Here is an 8,674-nt window from a genome sequence, read left to right as displayed (position 1 = left end):
CTTTGCACATGCAGCCACTGTGCCCCATCAGTCACCAGGTTGTTGATAGATGTGAGCAGGGAGCCAGGGTTCTGGCATTTCAGAGGAACACACAGTTTGAGAGGAATGACGCCCTGATTAGAAGTCCTTCTCACACATGAGCATGGCTTGTAATACAAAGAAACCAACCGTAAAAGACAACTCTTAAAAAGAACACTTGAAATATGTCTCAGGAAAAGAGTTTCTTCTTGTTCCAGCTATGTGTTTCTGTATCCATCAGCAACAACACATATTTTCCACATAGTCTATGTCCAGGCACAAGGTGATGGTTGCAAATGTAGCTATGAGACGTGATGATTACCAATCACTCTGTCTTTCTGATTAGTATCTGTTTTCCTCAGCATGTCTTTAACTTCCAAGAATACAAGCCCAGAACCTGTGGTTTCTGCCTGTAATCCTACCTACTCAGAAGAATGAGATCAAAGCCAGTCTAGGCAGTAAAGTCTCTGAGACTCTTATCTTCAATTAACCACCATAAGGTCAGAAATGGAGCTCTGGCTCAAGTGGTAGAATTCCAGCTTTGGGGGGGGGGGGGGGAAGCTCAGAACAATTCCCATTCCCAGGCCCAGAGTCCAAGGCAAAAAAACAAACAAGAAAAAGAAAAAGAAAATTTAGTCAAGCCACCAAATTCAAATTTCTCTTTTGCTCATTCCCTAAGTATATCCACCAAGGCCAGTTTTCAGAGCCTAGCCACTCTCATGGAGCTTCAGGGTAATGCCTCATTTAGTAAGTAACTGATGCTTCAAAATGCCACTAGTATGGTCTCAGGCACGTGCTAGCTACTAGGCAGCCATGGTTCTCATCCTCACTGGGCTCTTTCATTTTGATGGAAGCATTCATAACACACAAGCACAGAGCTACTCTGTTCTTGAGACCTTGCTCCGTAGTCAAGCTGCAGAATATCTGATGTATTCTATTGGGAAAAGCAAGTTGAAGGTCAGTCCAGATTCAAGTGGTGGATAAATAGACTCCACCACCTGATAGGCAGAGTTTCAAAGGTTTTAAAGTTTTAAAAGTAGACGTTATTAATATACCACAAATTGCCTATCATGTCAAGCACAACTATCTGGTATGTATATCTACATCTTTCAACTTGGGTTATTGAAGCTGGCTCTGGTGGCATCAGTGACCAGGTTGTTGATAAGAGCATTTAACCAAAATAATGGCCTGTTCGGTTCTGGCTGGTGGTCTTTATCCCTCAGAGAATAACTCTACCTCTGCAACTTAGCCAGAATCATATTCCAAACAGAAACATCTCCCAGTCCCATTAAAATAATCTCTTATGGCTCCTATCTTTATTCATAAAAGCAATGCACTTGATTTTTTATATTTTAAAAGTCATTTATCCAACAAATGCTTTTTCTATGAGAAATTTGAAATCAAGGATATGTCTCCAAAAAATTATATTGTAATACAATAATTCTGCTACAGGAAGATGAACCATGAGCTGATGGGGACCAAGAGAAAGGGGTAAGTTCATTCTTAAGGATGAACAGGAGTTTCTCAGTGGAAGAAGGCAGAGGTGAAAGAACCTATAATGTCATAAGAAGCCTAGTCATATTCAGAAAAGCCTAAGTCCTATACATGGGGACTTGAAAGAAGGGACAGAGATGAGGCTGAAGAAACTGGTTAAGTTCTTAGGGGGAAGCATGTAGGCTAACTGGCTTGCGTTTTATCCTGCAGGCTGGAATCCAGCTGATAGGTGTCCCCCCCCACACACACACTTGGCTGTCCCTTTGAGTGGCCAGGAAGTCAGCTCAGACCAATGAGTCAGGAGAGCCTCAGAGCCTGTGAGTCTGGACAATGCAAGACTCCCCATTCCTCTGTTGGCTATCTACATTGAGAGTACTGCCCTGGCTTAATAAAATAGCTTGCAGAAGGGTCTAAAGTAAGGGAAACAGTAGGATTGCATTTAGACTTTGGAAAAGTGGCTTCAGTGATAGAGTTCAGTGACAGTGTGGGGAGGAGGGAAACCAAATAAACAGCTGTGACTAAGGAAGAATATGGTGCCAAAATCTATAGAGAGGAGAAGAGTCAAGGAAGGGTTCTTTCTTTCTTTCTTTCTTTCTTTCTTTCTTTCTTTCTTTTCTTTTCTTTTCTTTTCTTTCTTTTTGGTGGGTTGTGGGGATTGAACTAGTCCTGGGCACTGTCCCTGAGCTCTTCAGCTCAAGGCTACCACTGTACCCTTGAGCCAAGCCCCACTTCCTATTTTCTAGAGGTTAATTGGAGATAAGAGTCTCAGTTCCTTTTGTGCCTGGGCTGGCTTTGAACCTTGATCCTCAGATTTCAGCCTCCTGAGTAGCTTGGATTACAGGCATGAGCCACCACGCCCGACTTAGGAAGGGACATTTCTATGGAATAATTACCTGAATGCTATGGGGACTAACAGAACTAATGTTCCTGCGAAGAAAAGAAATTTTGACATAAGCTATGCACAGGAAGACAACTAGATAACTAGACTCTAGACGCTGTCTGACATCTACAAGCCAAGGAGGCAGTCCACATATGCCTTGATTTTCAGCTTTCTACCTCCAGCATGCTGAGGAAATACATTCCAGTAATTAGACCTCCCAGTCTGAATTTGTTATAAAGGTCTCATGAAATGATCCCATATGGTAAGATGGATGACAGAAAGGTCACATGAAAAATCGATAGGAAGTATACAAATGGGGTCTATAAGTGTGACACAGTACTTAGCACATACAAGGCCCCGAGTTCCATCCCCAGTACCAAAAGATAAACTGGATCAATTACTGAAATAATATATCCAAGAAAGACAAGGGAGAGAAAGACAAGTGTTTGAGTCTACAAAGAGACTTCAGATGAAGAAATTCAAGGAAAAATTACTTGAGCTGGGCAAAGCCACCATATGAGGAAAGTTAAAGCATAAAGCAGGTTTACTTGAGGAAGAAGAAACCACTTCCCCAAAGTGAAATGGACTTTATTTAAGCTAATGCCTAAAGGCATTAGCGCCTAAAGGTAAGACATGCTTGGAAAGAAATACATTTAGGATAAAATAGCTGAGCATATTTGAAATAAAACAAAATGAAAGGACTAGCAGATAAGACAACCAAGAAGTTGGAGCCAAAATCTCAGTTTGGATTAGAGAAGAAAGAAGGAGAGGAGAGAAAAATAAAAGAGAAGGGTGAGGAGAGGAAACTGGTGAGGAGGACTAAGAGGTAAAGTTTACACTTGGAAGATACAATAAATACAATTGAGATGGGAGAATGAGCAGGGAAGGAGTCAACTCTGTGAACACAGGTATATATTCTACTAAAGTGAAAATTGTCTTTATCAGTGCAGAGAATTAGGGTTTGGGATTGAATGGATCTTATTTTGTTCACTAGGCATGTCAGTGTTGAATGAGAACCTATATGCACCCTATAAAGCATGATGAGACAGGGATTATCTCATCCAATTCACAAAATAAATGGGAAAACAACTGTCACTCTCTCTCCATCTGCCATTAGTCATCAGGCTTCACAAAGTAACTACTTAGTGAACACTGAGTCAAAACTTGAATTATAAAATTGGAGAAAGAAAAGTCAGGCTCATTGTGACCTAAGTAACCATTTTATTTTATTTTTATTTTTATTTTTTTGCCAGTCATGGGGACTGAACTCAGGGCCTGAGCATTGTCCTTGGGCTTTCTCAAGGCTATAACTCTACCACTTGAGCCACAGCGCCACTTCCATCTTTTTTTTCTATGTATATGGTACCAAGGAATTGAACCCAGGTCTTCGTGCATGCTAGGCAAGCACTCTTACCACTAGGCCAAATTCCCGGCCCCTGTGTAACCATTTTAAAGAGGTGGCTTTGTGTATTTGGCTTACAACTATTCACACATACACACACAAACACAAATATATATAAAACCAGGGATCATATGAATGTATATGTTATATACTACATAAAATATATGTATAGCATGTATATAGCACATATAACATACTATACGTGTTGTATATTTACAAATCACATGATATGTAACATATAACATAAATGTCTGTGGTCATATGGTCATCGGTTTTGATCTTATACAGATGACACCTATTCAGTAGAAAAATAATAATTGCATTTATCATCAGTGCTACACTATAGGTAAAGAAGAAAGCTAAGAATAGCTAACTTAATCTGGTCACCAAGAACTAATATTTACAATCCCAGCTTCTCAGGAGACTTATACCTGAGGATTGAAGTAAGGAGTCTGGGAAACTATAATTTCCAGTCAATTAGCAAACCGCCAGAACTAGAAATGTGGCTCAATTGGTAGAGTATCAGCCTTGAGCTTGAAATTAAGGAGCAGATCCCAGTATTACCAGTAAACAATGCTTGTCACAGACTGAGCTCTTCACTTCTTAAGAAACCTTGTCTGACCCAGAGAATATATATAGGACAGGATCCTACCAAAAACAATTCTACAGTTTCTATAATGTGTGTGTGTGTGTGTGTGTGTGTGTGTGTGTGTGTGTGTGTGTGTGTGTGTGTGTGTTGGCACTGGGGCTTGAACTCTGGCTTTTCTAGAGACCTAACAAACATTTCCCCCAGGACTAGAAACATAACTCACAGATTTCTACCATTGAGCCATATGCTCAATCCTAATCACATTTTCCTTTTAAAAAAGTGTTTGCTAGGTTGGCACTCTGCCACTTGAGCCATGCTGCCAACTCAGTGTCTTATTATTTTGAAGATGGAGTTTAGCAAGTTTTTCTGCTTCGTTTAGTGCGTGAACTTTTTCTGAACTCAGAAAGTCGGCTTTCTAGGAAGGCATTCTATCACCTGGCCTATTGAACCACATATCCAGTGCTTTTTTTGGATGTTTAAAAAAAAACCACTAATAACTAAGATTCTCAAATAGTTGGGATTGCAGGCATGTAATGCTATGTCTGTGATTTGTTTATTTTTCAAATAAAACTGGCCTCAAACCTTGATCCTCCAGGTCTCTACCTCCACATGTAGCTGGAATTATGTGTATAATTCATCAAACAATTTTTTTTTGCCAGTCCTGAGGCTTGAACTCAGGTGCTACCCCTCTGAGCCTCTTTGTGCTCAAGGTGAATGCTCTACCACTTGAGCCACAGAACCACTTCTGGCTTTTTCTGGGTAATTTATTGGAGAGAAGAGTCTCACTGATCTTTCTACCCAGGCTAGCTTCAAAGCATGATCCTCAGATATCAGCCTACTGAATAGTTAGGATTACAGGCATGAGCCACCAGTACCTGACCCATCAGAGAATTTCATACAGTCATTATCTTTGACTACAAAAAGCCCTGGAGATTAACTTCACCTGGTTTCTAATAAAGTCAGAATGTATGGTTTAACACTTTAAACATAATATATAGTATTCCTAACAGAATGGAATTTGATCTTACAGTGTCACAATAACAAGTTTTCTTTCAATAAGGACAACAAGTAAATTAAGAGGGTTTTATATGGGTGCCCAAGTCTTTTAGCTGAGGAGGTCATACAGAGAGAGCCAACTTTCAACCTGGGTAATCAGTGTTAGTAATCAAACTCCGGGTCTAGTGCCCACGGGGTTACTTCCTTACCACCAAACTTCGGATCACTCATTTGTGAAGCATGATCAGAAATGTTACCAGCCTCTGCATGACCACTATCCTCAAATCAGAGGATACTCCAACTGCTTTGGATTGCTAGCAATATCATCCACAGAGGAGTTTGGCCACAACAGGAGAACTGTCATTGACAATGCCGCTGTCTTTGAAGGTAATATTTATCCATCACTGCAGGACATAACCGAAAGCACGTTGATACCACCTGTTCTTTGCCAGCAAAAACGAGGGAAAGGCAGGAAGAAGCTGAGACTATTTGAATACCTTTACGAATCCTTGTGCAATCCTGAGATGTCATCTTGTAGTCAGTGGGTTGATAAAAAATAAAGGCATCTTTCAGTTCATATCCAAAAACAAAGAAAAACTTGCTGAGCTTTGGGGTAAAAGGAAAGGCAACAGGAAGACGATGACTTACCAGAAAATGGCCAGAGCCTTGAAGAATTATGCATCGACGGGAGAAATCATCAAAATCCGGAGAAAACTCACCTACCAATTCAACGATCTCATCCTCCAGAGACTCTCATCGCCTCATATCTTGGGGAAAGAGCTCTTCTACTCACAATGTGTCCAACCAGATCAAAAATATCTAGGTTTAAGTCATCGGGATACCAATTACAACTATACCTATGCCAGTCACCAGGAGTTCCACTACCCAGCATGCTAAACGTATTCTGCTGTTCTCTGGGCTGTCAACATCAGAAAATGCTATGAACTTCAGGATTATTTTCCTTGAAGCAAGCACAGCCCACCTTCCATATTTGTCAGTTCCACGTCAAGAATTCAATGAAATATGGATCAAAATATTAAACAAGAAATTGTGCTTCTTTTAAAATAGTAATTTCCCAAAGAAAATCCAATAGTGCAATAGTAGCATTGATAATTGCATTGGTGTCACATTCGCTCCCAGGTTATGCGAATCGTTAGCCATTTTTCATATAGTCTATACTAGCCTGGAGAAAGTCTTGACAATAAATCTGTTGTTTAGAATGTTCTAATCCTTATTTGGGAGTAGAGAGGAAAGGACCATCTTTGCTTCCATGCAAGCACTTCCAGATTATGTCGTTATATTATTTGATTTATATATATATATATATGTATATATTTGCCAGTCCTGGGCTTGAACTCAGGACCTGAGCACTGTACTTGGCCTTTCTCAAGGCTAGAGCTCTACCATTTGAGCCTCAGCACCACTTCTGGCTTTTACCAAGTATGGTAGGCAAACACTCTACCACTAGGCCAAACTCCTGGCCCTTGATTTATATATTAATTTAAGCATTTCCTACCATATACTCAGGTAAAAAGAGTCACTCTGGTATGTACCCATAAGGCTCTTATTTCCAATTAACTAGTGGAGGCTTGGCTCAAGTGGTAGAGCAGCAGTCTGAGCAAAAAAAAAGAAAAAAGAAAAGGGCTCAGGCAGAATGTATTCTTGGCTATAAAAACTTCAGAGCATTGCCAGACATGGTGGCTCATGCCTGTAATCCTAGCTACTCAGGAGGCTGAGATCTGAGGATCAAGGTTCAAAGCCAGCCGGGCATAAAAGGACTTGAGACTCTTAGACTCTTATTTCCAATCAATCTCCCAAAAAGGAAGTGGGGCTGAAGTGGGGCTGTGGCAGAAGAGCAAGGGTAGGACAGTAGCCTTGAGCTGAAGAGCTGAAAAAGCTCAGGCCCAGGGGTAAAGCAATAGCCTTGAGCTGAAGAGCTCAGGGACAGCCCCCAGGCTGAGTTCAAGCCCCAGGACCCACCAAAAAAAACAACAAAAAACCTTCCAAGCATTCCTTATCTTCTGAGTGCTTGTCAACTTGATAGTACAAGGTTTTAATCTGCATTTATTTCCCTGTGCACAGTTGGCTTCATTTATCAATTAGTTATATGTCTTGAAAAATTCAAACTCTTTTTGCTCATTTTTAAACAGGGGTATCTGTTCCCAAGAGTTTGAACACTTTGATTACCTTCATCCCTTGACAGTGGTAGGGCTTGAACTCAGGAGCTGAGCTCTGTCTCTCAGCTCTTTTGCTCAAGGCTCGTACTCTTACCACTTTCAGCCACAGCTCTATTTCTGGTTTTCTAGTGGTCAATTGGAGATAAGAGTCTCTTGGACTTGCCTGCCTGGGCTGGCTTTGAACTGTGATCTTCAGGTGTCAACCTCCTGAGTAGATAGGCTTATAGACATGTGCCACCAATACCCAGCTTCTTGATTATTTTCTATATTAGCCCCTTATCCAACCCATGGTTTTCTCCTGGTCTGCATTGGTTCTTCACTTATTTCCTATGCTGTGCAGGTCTTTGTTTAATGCAATCTCATTTGCTTATTTGTGCTTTTGCCACTTCCGTTTGTGAGATCACATTGAATTTCATGAAATTTCACCCCTACGTTCTTTTTCAGTAAGGTTTTAGGGTTTAACCCTTGAGAAAGCTCAAGGACAGTGCACAGGCCCCAAGCCCCCCAAGACTGGCAAAAAAATCAACCTACCCCACCCCAAAATAAAACAATGTTTATCACATTATATAAAACAAATATCAATTATTTATCACATAAATAAAAATTTCTTCAAAAAAAAAGGGTTTTATATGAGGTGTAGCCTTAGGCAGGGAATAAAGATGCCTCTTTCTTGTGTTTTCCAAGACTTCAGTGTCCCAAATATCTACACTCAGCGATAAGAGCATTTTAAAGTACTAGTCACTAGTAAGCTGTTTAAATGAGGACCTCTATAAAACCACACAGAAGGCCTCAAGACCCAAGAACTGAGTCAACAAAGCAGTTTATGGAAAATACAACACATTTTTCATTGTATCTTCTTGTCGGGATAATGTATAGAGGGGCTACAGTTACATTTGTCAGGTAGTGGGTACCTTACTTCTCAAACCTTGACACCCCTTCTCATGTTTTTGTCCCTCTTTCCTCCCCACCCCTCCCAACTCAGTGTCACCTTTTTCAATGTCCCCATCCTCTCCCCCCCCCACTCCTCCCCTTGCTTTTCTTAATTTTGTAGGATATACACTGAATTTTTCACTGCTTCTTCCTCCCCCTTTTCTTCTGGAATTTCAAACCCAGAGACA

General features: G+C 40.7%; 1 pseudogene; it reads left to right on the top strand.

Moving 5' to 3' along the window:
• Nucleotides 1-831: 831 nt before the first annotated feature.
• Nucleotides 832-6,276, top strand: LOC150046080 (transcription factor Spi-C pseudogene; annotated as a pseudogene).
• Nucleotides 6,277-8,674: the final 2,398 nt, after the last annotated feature.

The sequence above is a fragment of the Megascapheus bottae genome, chromosome 26 (genome assembly GCF_031878675.1).
Source record: "Megascapheus bottae isolate mThoBot1 chromosome 26, mThoBot2.hap1, whole genome shotgun sequence".
NCBI classification, from domain to species: domain Eukaryota; kingdom Metazoa; phylum Chordata; class Mammalia; order Rodentia; family Geomyidae; genus Megascapheus; species Megascapheus bottae.
This window is presented reverse-complemented; position numbering and strand designations above follow the sequence as displayed.